The following is a 12,518-nucleotide window of genomic DNA, read 5'->3' as shown; positions in this document are numbered from 1 at the left end:
TAATTATTCTGCGAAAATCTTTCCTTTCTGATAACCTAATGATTTATAATGAGTTTTTAACTCCCACATGATCAGAATATACTAAATTTCGGCTTCTATTAATGTATTGTTTCCTTGTCATATTTGGGTTCATTAAAGCTATTGCCAACCGTTCAACTTAAACATTTATCAAGGAAATGTTCTAACTCATTTCAAACGTCCTTCAGATCAAAGACACCTCAGATCATTTAATTTCTTTATTTTATATATGTAATAGACTATAATATGTTCCGAGCGCATTCACAGTAACCATAGCATCATTGTTTATTTCAAAACATAGATGTATTCTGTGTCTCAAAGATGGCCATAATATTGCAATTTCGAAATCAATAAAAAAAAACGGATTTGGCTCCGTTACCTATTGGTGTGTGTGTACAGATGAATCAGTAGATGAGGTGTTTCAGAGTAATTTCCCTTTACTGGTGATGTTACTGACGCTCCTTTAATAGCATTCTATTGATCATCCTTCTTGCAACATATTGCATGCACAAAATGATTAAGGAAACATTAACTGCTACATTAACCTGACGGGCTTGGAAAGACTGTCGAAGTTCAGCATATGTGTAGGAACATTGGAAGTTACATAGAGGTAAGCTTCTATGTTGTGATTAAATTTAAACTTGGTCTTCAATATTTAGAAGTACGTATGAGATGTAATTGCTACTCGTTAATTAAACATCGTGAAAATTACAAGCTAGGTTCGGTTTGTTAAAGCATCAGCATGCTATACAGAAATGCACGTAAGAATACTATTTAAAACTGAGATACAGATGAAGGAGGAAAACGTGTTGTGTTTGAAAAGTGGTATAATATTGTAAAACGTGCTGTCAGCATCACTACCTCAACCTTCTTTATCTGAAGCATTCGTGTTTCAGCTTAAGAAAGAAATACAACAAATCCATTGGAGATTTACATTTCAGAATGGTCTAAAATATCTAAGGCAAGACTAGGAAATTTGTTAAATGATGTCTTTTTATTCGAATTTTCTGTCAGTAGCATATTGCACTCTACTCTAATGTTGGGTAACTTTAGATCAGAGGTGTCATTTTATATCAATGCAACTTTAAGGGTAAAAAATATTAGTACAATCGTAAGGATTATTAGGCCTTTTTGAACATTAGAAGACATGGCTCATATCCTAGTATATTTATTGTAAATTGCAATATATGTACGAAAGTGATGGAAAAAGCAAGTTCTTTATTACTATTGCATTGTCTCTCTAAATAAGAGCAAACGTATTATGCTTCACATTATTGACTGTCACTGTCGCGATTGAAGACATCAGGCTGGTAAAGATTCGGTCAGTATAGGAATTAAATGTCCACTAAATGTCAATGGAACATAACGTTGTATTGAATTTAAAGAAACAATTAAATGCTTTTTCGTAATTTACGAACAACTTGAAAATTGTGTGATTACAAAGTTTGATGTGCAGATAGGAGAATTACACAAGTATGTCGTAACAACTTTAATCTGAAAGGACATTAAGTTTGAATAACGTTGCGACAACTACCCGTATGCATGTGGTTCGCTTGATTTAGACCCTGGGGTTAAGAACAAGAACTAACTGCAAACAAGACGGACACAAGAGAGTCTCACATTTTCATGTGACCTATTGCCGTCATTCAATTCTAGTAGTATATCAACTTCGTTTGTCTAGCAATTACCAATTCCAATGTTGTCGGATACTGGAATAATAACATTTTATGCTGTATCATTCAAAGTCCTTTCCTTAATACGATCCCCAGCCCCACCTAACATGACATTTCACAGCCATCTATCATTTATTAAAAGACCATGGCATATGGCCTACAATCGGAATCGTTTATATTAATGATTCCTGCTATGACTTACCAACAATGTTAGACATGTTGAAAATATATTTTCAGGGACTCAGATGTGTTCTACTGAATCACCAATTTATTATATCACAATTACACTGCTTCTAATATATGCCATCTTGTATTAGAATTTGCTTTACACCAATCAACTAGTTGAAACTAAGTTTGTTTTACATTGAAAGTTTGGTTTGAAAATGTACCCAAATGTCACTGTATTTTATATTTTAATGCATATAGACATTTCCAACAATCACCCTTTCTATACCTATAGATGGATCTCGAATTAATACAAATAATGCGTGACAATTACTTTTGATTTTTTCAAAGCAGTAGGGCAAAACTGGCTTATATAAAGAGAAACAGGCTGACCATATCATAGTATTACCCTATGATTTGTTGCTTCTTTTCAACATAAGAACTGTGACAACAAAGCTGATTATGAGTGTTTTGTCGGTGATAATTCAAAAGACAGTGAAAGCAAACCGATTACATTTGTGGGTTACAGTTGCAAGTAATTCTTCATTTGCATTGTCAATATTATATATCAACCTCGTCTCGTAACCAGCAACAATTGTTGTCAAGTCTGACTATCCCCCTTGGCAAATATAGACAAGAAATTAAATCAAAGTCGGTCGAGGAAGGTGAATTTAGAGCCAGTCTACATTAAATATTGTGCCGATAATGATTCAAGTTATTAATTTTGTGTTTTTTAATCCAATTCATATATATGTTAGAAAATTCATAAAGTGCTGCACTTGTGCTTTTTCATGTAGTATGTATACGACATTTGAAATATATCACATTGAACTATTTTAAGTTCCGCAAGAACGCATTCATGGCTCATGTAATGAAGATTCAATTTGCATCGAAGTTGGTTTTTTCTTCTTTTGTACAATGGCAAAATCTTGTATGGTTTAAATTAACTGCTGCTTAAGGAGGGACAATTAAAAGCAAAGACCAATGGCCATATTTCAAAATGCTGTCCGTATCATTGGGATATATCAATTTGTCACTTTTTCATTTCATAGAGACAGTAACATAAAAATGAAGTATGACTAATACTGCATATGAATAGTTACGGTACGTGCAGTAGTGCATTCGACAGAAATATTACACTTTATTCCGCCACTGGTTCAAGGCCATTTCTTTGAGGAAACAAGCTAACTAATGATCATTGCTTTACCTTAGTATATATCTTCAGAGTTGAGTATAAAACATATGATCAATATTTATGTAAATATACTATTGTTAGCTATACAGATGTAATAGATATGTTCCAAACTGCTTTGATATGCTAACTATGGGTTTTATTGGGATCTGAGCAATACATTAGCAGTCCTAAAATAGATTTTCACACATGTGAGAGAGTCAAGGGCTCTCCCAGTGGGTCCAAAGATTAATACAATCTGGATGACAGTACTGTTTCTCAGTTTGTGAGTATATCCCTTCTTCAGGTCCCACTATCTTGCAGTCAACAATTAGATAAATATAACAAAAATAATGGTTTGCATTCATTTACAAACGAATTGACCTGGACACATTTTACTCACCCAATATAATATGCGTTTTATATATTTTGTATGTTTCTGATTTTTTTAAAGCTGCAACAGTTGTATGACTCTGACAATATTTACTTAATTTATTTTGATATTTACTCATATATATGTTTCACCTGTTTACACATATGCACATGTTCCACATGTTTACACATATTCATATGTGAGACATTTCACTCCTCTTGATTTGTTTAAAAATTAAAAAAAAAATTATAATATGAGCTATTGTGTGTTGATGTGCCATTAAAAACATTCAAATTTGACCATGTGTTTATGCAGGAAATATAGTACATGAAGCTACCGTATGTACTAAAAAAAGTTAACCCCATGTTTCATCATAAGCCCATTCCCGACATTTATATCTTTATCTGGTAATAAACTCACGCATTCTTTGTTAACTAATTTGCGGAAATACTGTAATTGTAAGCAATCTTCAACAGCAAACGAACTTCACCCAGGTTTTGTTATGACTAATTCATGACCATTACCTAGTCATGTTGGTGCTGGAAAAGCACATGTTATCGTAATGACATTTTAATAATTGTGACATTTATAACCATTGTGAAAAAAATGTCAAGGCACAATATTCAGAACTTCTAAGAAAATGTTATTGTTCAGTGCATAGGACAATAAAAAGGCTGACTATGCCGTTGACACCAGGCATACAGGACAATTGTTCTTACCTCGATACACACAGAAACGTCTTTATGGTTATTAGTTTCATTCTTTCAACTTACAGACACATAAAGTGAGCCATATCAAAACTAAATGTGTGTGCTATGGTAAAGCTTTGCCATCGCATATTCACACACGCTTCAAAGCTTTGGCATCTCAAGAAGTACCCCCTCACGTTTATGACAGTGTTATTGTAAAGCATGTACTAATTTAAATACTGCTCGCGTAAACTCTATTCAATCTCTGATGTACCTTGTAGTCATTTTTAAAGTATAACGTGTGGTAAACTAATAAGAATGGCAACTGTAATTTACTATTCACATTTTCCTATATTCTTTGGACTAAAGGATAGAGGCCCAATCGTATTTCAATTTTTTACTTAGGTTATCGTACATTGAAGTAAAATATCAAGTTATCAAGTTAGTATGAGGATACATTATGTGTATGCAGTCAAACTTGTTCTACTGACAAGATGCATAAGAGAACCTTTTGTTTCTCAAGACCTTTTGTTTATAACGTCCTATTTGTACATGATTTTTTTAAAATTAAAAATCCTGTAATATAAAGATCATCTTTCAGTGAAGACTGAATTTAGGCAATTTTTACCAAAAAGGTTGAGTTTATTTATATGCTAAATTCCTGTGAGTATTGAAATGTTTTTATTGTCGTAATAGTTTGCACGCCAAGAATGTAATCCTTCTGCAACAAAGTAACTCATCTAAAGAAATCTTCCTTCTTTAAATGATGGTTACTTGCTTTACCCTCTTGTATGTATCACTTCTCTTTCTTTAGTATTGCATATGCACCAAAACATACCTCCTTTATGTATGTTTGTCTGTCTGTCTCTCCTTGTGTGCACGTGTAGCACATATACGTTGTATGTGGAAAAATGTATTGCTATTCGCATTCCTTCTAACATGTAGTTATAATCTTTTAACCAGTTACCACTCTTTACACACACCCCAAGCATACATTACAGCAAAACTTAAATTTATCAGAACCATCTCTACCCAGAATATGTGTTTTCTACGTTATATATTTGACGATGTATTAAATACAGGCAGACGGTTGTAGGACTGCCTTCAACTCGCTAACCACAATAATGCTATTTAATATCGAAAAGACAAGAAGAAGCCAAGCGTGTCAACTAGGCTACCAAACATAAGGGTATATTAAATCGCTTCGTTTTTGGAATATGTCTGATTAAATCAAGATGTTGAAGACAAAAAACAATTGTTTTCTTATTTTCGCAAAAGAAATACGTATTCGACTTTTCAAAACTGGCAAGGCGACATGAACAATTGACATAAAGGTTTATATTATAGTATATATAACGTTGAATAAGAACCGGAAAATATCGTATGGATTATAATATTTATTTATGAAGTATTGTTCTAGATTCAGATGCTCATCCCACGTATTGAAAACGGAGACAGATATGCATTACCGTATTGAGAGAAGTAATAGGTACTATGACTTATAACGGAAAAATAATATTTATTTCGTAGAAGATGAATTAGTAAACAAAATATTGCTGTATAAAACATTTTCTCTCGTGTCTGCATATGTGACACAGATAATTTGCATATGGAAAACACAATAATGCTATACAAGATGTAATTATAAGCATTTGGCCAGTCAACATCCTTTACATGCCGGCAGACATACATTAGAACCTCACTTGATAGAACCGTCTAATTCTATACCCAGAAAAGGTGGGGGTTTTTTTTAATCTATTTTTTTCGATACAGCTGGTTGAGTGCAGCACTGTATCCATGGTTAAAACTACGCTCATCAGATACACTCTTTATGTCCTCCAGTATATGAACATGTTTCTTTTGTCCAAACATTCCAATTTTTTGTAATGAATCTTCAACAACATATTTTCTATCCTCTGTTGAGTCAGTTCCAATACGCCTTCTCACTTTCATTTTCATTGATAGTTTTCATTTTCTTTTTCATTGTCTGGACCATTTCCCTAATTTATTCATGGATATCATAGTAACTACTAGTCCCGTTTTCTTTTCATAATAACTTCTTGATGGTAAATCCAAGCTCAGTAGCAGTTCTATCGCCCTAGACAGGAAGTGCCCACTGCCGATTTAGACTAAGCTTCAATGCAGCTCCAAATCAACGAGTATTTCAGAATCCTTTATTGCTGATTATGAAAACTTTTGTGACATCAAATTTACAGAGTACAGGTATCCGTATCTCTGTTAAGCTGGTGTAGGCATTTCCAAGCAATATAATGCTTCCAGATTCAACATCTGCAAGCATCTGTTTATTAAGGTCCATAGGGTTGTACATAAGAGGGGCAGCAAAGAAATTACAACTCGCTTATATTACTATTCCAAGTTAGACCATCTAGTAATATCAGGTGGCAAACATAAGGTAAAACAGCTAACATAAGTAGCTTAAATCTCGAATCAGAACACGTGATGCCATGATATGCCAAGATCTATGTTAAATATTTAATTATACACAACATTTTCTAAACAAATATGGGGTTCAACGCCTCTTGGACGACTATGCGGATAGAGACATTATACTCAAGGTTCTGACTAGGATTGGTTCGTTTGTATATTGAACAGTTTTAGAAATTTGTAAACAACTCATAAGCGGTGAACTTAATCGATTTTACATGTATTTACTTGATATCAATAATGTATATGTTTATGGGCATTTGGAGTTATTATGTTCATTGTAAGCGGTGGAAGGACTTTTGGAATTGTATTTTAAAACACGACAATCTGGTTTCAAGTTGTGATCATTACCCAAGGAACGAGCTTCACACAGAAAATGAATTGATAAACATGATATTATATATAACCTATTCCTGAAAATCACCTTATAGAAAAGTATCTCAGTCAAATCAATTAACTAGATAATATCTAGTATCCTGAAAGCAGCTAGCTTCAGTTTGATGCCTGTCTACCAGGTTTTACCAAACATGTCATAATCGCCTCGAATCCTGGGCCATCGTATTTATAGTATGAACATTTGAGGGCATGTGTCACGTTGCTAAGCACCCAGCTAAATTCATGTATAAGCTATAATCAACCTGTTTTGGGAATATTACCGTGACTTTGTGTTTCATCTTCGAAGATTTCCACGGGGTTAGTGTTGAACTCTTACCATGACCAACCTGAGACCGGAAACTTGAGTCGGCCAAGTCGACCGGCCGCGTCACTTAACAAAGGCTTGCTGTTATCATATCTATATGTCAAAGGTTAGTTCAAGGGTAGAATGGAAACTCCATGGGGTGAACGGGGCATGTTCTTATTCGTTCCCACGTTGACAAATAGCGAGAGGGATACTGACCGCTAAGTTTGATGGGATCATTTCACAGCGATATCAAATCGAAATTGAGATAGAGGGCATGATTACAATTCAGACCTGAATGATACTTTCCGAAATCGTAAAGAGTAATTTAGTATTCGCCAGGAAGGATTGCAGATCAATAGGGTTTACTCAAGGAAAGAAGCCACTCGTAATCTGGCAGCAGAACTTAGAGGTATATTCTAAGGAAAGAAAAAACTTCGAAAAGGAAGCTTTTTAGGGGACAGAGAACTTTCGGTTCCATTGTGTTCCAAGTCTTCAAGAGTTGTAGACGGGACTGAGACTGTAGCCTAGACAGTAGAAGTCGACAGAAGTGTAGTCGTGGGGTAGAAAGTGAAGGAAGAGGAGAAGGAGTCTAGAGACTGTAGAGGAGAAGAAGGAGAAGGAATTTGGAGAAAGGTCGGGGAGCAAAATGAGAAGGAATTGGGAGAAGTAGGAGAGAAAGGATACAACAGATAAGTAGAAATACAAGGACATGTGGAAATCAATCTCACACTGCTAATCAAGTGATGTAATAAGCTTATTAAAGGGTCGAGTGGATGGAGTGTAATTGGAAATTTGAGTCATTTGATTATTGAATTGCTATTAAATTGTTATTCATTGAATTTCAACCTTTTTTGTACATTTAACCTTCTAACCGTCGGCGTTGCGGACTGGAAGCTCGAGGCTTTACATCTGCCTTTCACTAAATTTAACTTCCAACAAAATTGAGCCTGAGTGGGACTTCTATAATAGTTTAAATATAATATTGGGAGCACCCCACCCCAGTATAAAGATGATTACAGTGCTAGGCCCTAGAAGCCTAAGCTTTGTAACAAGACAAGATAAAACCCAAATAAGTATTGAATTTTCCAAAATATAAATTTAGTTCCATAAAATATCAAATAAAACAAAGTGAAAGAATTAAAACTAACTTATAGTATTGTATGAATTCCAAGGATATTATTTTAAATGTACTATCAATTTCACAGTATTCTCGAAACGATCCAAAGGTGTTCCGAATGAAGGTTATAATGCCATTCTGTGCTATGCTAGCACCATTTAAGAAACTTTGTTTTAATATCCAAAAGTTTTACTTCAAAGTAATCAAGTGAAAATCGAATGTCACTAAAGTCCTTGAATGCTTCACGTAATCCAACGAAATTAATTAAATATCTAAGCCCTTGAATAATTCAAAGTATTCCAACAAGGTACTGTCTCTTAGAATAAATGATGTTTTTCTCTGCAACTTCAATGAACAAATTAATAAATAAATTAAATTTCCTCTCAAGATTCTTACAGAACTAATAATAAGTCTATTGTATAGTCACCTTTTGCATATCAAGTAAATAAATATGAATCGCATTTTAATTAGTTTATTGTGAAATAGCTTGGTCGTCAACAGCACTTTTAATTAGTATTAATCCAATCAGCAGCTAGAGCAAGCTGATATATCCACAGCATAAATGTATTCCCTAGATCACGCTACGTTGTCATGGCCTATATTCAAAATAATGCATGATTACATTGACTGAATTAGTTGTTGACATGAACGTGACAACTGGACCCGATTTATTAATGGGTACATTCATGTACTCTTCTTGTATCACATGCCAGTTACATAATTAAAGTCTTAAAAAAGTAAACGTCATTAACTCAAAGCACTTAAATAAAAACTATATCATAATATACGATATACATATCCGAGAAAACAGTACACCTCATTGGACGTGCCAGTGCAGTCTGTCTACAAAAATTTTCGGGAGAATTGGAGTAGTCTTACCTTCCAGCATTCGCAGGAAAAATTATGGAATGCCTAAAATTATATAAAAGCAACTATTATTAGAATTCAATGGTATAATGAAATAAGAACATGGAATAACGGGATTAACAGTCAGAAAAACAGACCAAAAAGACATAGCAAGTGCACGTCCTTAAGAGCGTGAAGATGGAAAATTGCGCCACTCCAAGATGCATCCTATGCGTGAATTGAATAACCCCTATTCCATAAAATTATGGCCATCCAAGAGGTTTTACATTCATGTAACAGCTTCTGTAGCACTTATAATGGTGTTCTTTATATATAACTTTGCTTGACCGGAGAGTCCATTCTGGCTTTACAGTGGTCAGAGCATCTGTTGTAGTAGCCATAACAATGATTCGCGTAGACTTTGGTCATTTATACATGTCACTACTTCTCTAAACGTGTCCACAACCCTTTGTATACATGATTTGGGCATGCTGTTTTCACCAAAATCTTCATATTTTCTGAACGAATGGACTATACTTGTTTGTATTCTATCATGTTATTGAAAACCTTTGCAATTTAATCTGAATTTGCATCGTAACAAAGTAAGTCTAGCTGCCGCATGCTATTACTATCAAGCAATGATATTTAGTACTAGTCAGTTTCATCATGACCATGTGTAATGTATGATATTTAGTACTTATTAGTTTCATCATGACCATGTGTAATATATGATATTTAGTACTAGTCAGTTTCATCATGACCATGTGTAATATATGATATTTAGTACTAGTCAGTTTCATCATCATATAAAGTTTATCCAGCAATACTTGGGAGTGAGGGTCCTAAACTGTACTAAACCTTTTAAAACTAATTCTTTCACATTCTGTGAACAAGATGACAAATTATATATTAACAGGTCTCAAGTACAATTTGTCTTGCGTCATGAATGTGATGCTTTCATTTCAGATTCCTAGTGACAATAATGATTAAATATTTTCTTTGGTTGCAAGTTTCTAAAGTATATAAATCATAAAGCAATCATCCTATAATTATGTCAGTAATGAAACCCTTAAACTTAGTTTGGAAAAGAAATATATAACTTTTTACATAGGGTTTTAAAAAATGCTGCAAAAGTACCCTGCTATAATTGATTGAATCCAAAAGAACTACTAGTAGTAGAAATCAAACGGAATATACCTACACAGTACTGCTTATGGATGTTTTTGAAAAATATTTTGTCTTCAAGAACCATCAAAGATTAGAATTTTTCAGTACAACTATTAAACACAACTACTGAATCTTCATAAACCAAATTGATGCATTTCAAATTCATTTCAGTCAATTTTGTTTGCATTAATATTATTATGATTATAGCACCATAATAATCATGATCACATATGTCTATGTTTGTATTTTTTTTAAACTTAATGAGGTTTATAAACATCCATCTTGACCAGATTGAGCAGGAGCATATTGGGGACAACAGATTAATTTCCAAGGGATAGTGAGGATAATTATGTGACACAAATATCTGTAATCAGCTGTCCTACGTAAAGGAGCATATTGGGGACAACAGATTAATTTCCAGGGGATAGTGAGGATAATTATGTGACACAAATATCTGTAATCAGCTGTCCTACGTAAAGGAGCATATTGGGGACAACAGATTCAGTTCTAGGGGATAGTGTGGATAATTCTGTGACACTAACCTCTGTAATCAGCTGTCTACGTAAAGGAGCATATTGACGACAACATATTCATTTTTAGGGGATAGTGAGGATAATTATGTAACACAAATATATGCTGTCAGCTGTCCTACATAAAGATACAAGCAGATCATGTCTTTAGAGGATACAAAAAACAGACGGCTGTGCCCTTGTCCACTGTGTATTATCAGTATTATTGATCATGTACATGTGGGAGTGGGAGACAAGCGCCCCAATCCTTCAGAAATGCCCCATACGGCTTGCGTCTCTGATTACGTCTGTCAACTGAAATCCAGCTATTTGCCTTCGCGAGTGGCTTAGAACTGAAGTCCGGCAGACCACGTTTTCCACTAACAGGAGAAGGGGTGAAGGCGGGCCACTGGCGCCTTAAAACCAGTTGCGTCGGGTAGATGAGACTCGTAAACCTTGGATGGTGGCTCATCTAGGAGAAGGAAAACTCCGATTCCAAACCTCTGCTGCCTTGTGGCTATACCCACACATGGGAAAGGCTAAGGGAGTAAACCCCGACAAAAAATCCGGAGGCAGAGTCCCTAAGGCGGTCTGACATTGACTTCAACGTCATTCCGGCAACTCCTGCGACGCCGTTGGTGCCAAGCTGTATCGGCATTCGTCGTTCCCTTGGGCCCACCAGCTGCGTGGAGAGGGGGGATCTGCTGCACGGACAACAGCTTATTCTCCATACCACCCTGTCCAGGCTTCGTAGCTCCACTGGAGAGGACACTCCAGCGTCGTCGTACGGCGTCGGCACAACACGAGAAGTAGCAGTTTACCGGTTCTAAGTCAAAGCTCGATTGGCATAGAGCTTGGCACCAGGTGTTAATTCTAACGGTGGGAGAGATCATCAGGTCTCACTGGACAGCTACCGCCCGCCTCAAGCTGGGCAGCCCCCAGTCAGTAAGGTGCTGCCCGCCATGGCCTGCCTGGCCTGCTTCACTGAGTGCGTGGAGCTTAGAGAACCATCTCGACAAGTGGGCCACAAAACTCCGCACCAGGAAAGACGAAAAGAAGAAATAAGAAGACTCCAGCTCTTCGTTTTGCAACCTGGAACATCAGGACCATGCGTCCTGGATTGACCGCTGACCTACAGCAGAACGACGATGCATGGAAGACTGCCGTCATTGATAGAGAACTCTCCCGACTGAACATCGACATTGCCTGCCTCCACGAGACGCGACTGGCTGACAGTGGCACCATCAGGGAAGCCAATTACACGTTCTTTTGGCAGGGGAAGACCTCGGATGAACCGAGTCAGCACGGTGTAGGCTTCGCCGTAAAGAACACTCTAATCGCCTTCATTGAACCTCCGCTATCAGGTACTGAGAGAATCATTGCCCTCGGGCTGTCAACACTTAGGCCCGGTCAACATCTGCAACGTGTACGCCCTGACCCTCTGCTCCACCCACGAGGAGAAAGGCAAGTTTTATGAGGCTCTGGATCAAGCAATATTAAGTATCCCAAACAATGAAGGCCTTTAATTACTAGAAGACTTCAATGCTTGAGTGGGAGTTGACCATGAGGCGTGGTCCACCTGTCTCGGCTTTTACGGAAGGGGCAAGATCAACGAGAATGGTCAGCAACTGCTGCAGATGTGCTGCTTCCACAGCCTATGTGT

At 36.2% G+C, this 12,518-nt stretch overlaps 1 protein-coding gene across 1 annotated transcript in view; it reads left to right on the top strand.

The window, feature by feature from the left end:
* The first annotated feature begins 539 nt into the window (after nt 1–539).
* Nucleotides 540–12,518, top strand: part of LOC149805251 (potassium channel subfamily K member 13-like) — a 73,118-nt gene continuing 61,139 nt past the window's right edge. The window contains exon 1 of the mRNA XM_089936091.1: nt 540–628. The gene's annotated coding sequence lies outside the window, so the exon portion shown is untranslated. The remainder of the gene's footprint in view (nt 629–12,518) is intronic.

This window comes from Sinohyriopsis cumingii, chromosome 2 (assembly GCF_028554795.1).
Source record: "Sinohyriopsis cumingii isolate HCF-2022 chromosome 2, ASM2855479v2, whole genome shotgun sequence".
Classification (NCBI taxonomy): Eukaryota; Metazoa; Mollusca; class Bivalvia; order Unionida; family Unionidae; genus Sinohyriopsis; species Sinohyriopsis cumingii.
Note: the sequence above shows the minus strand (reverse complement) of the source record. Positions and strands in the feature narration are given on the sequence as shown.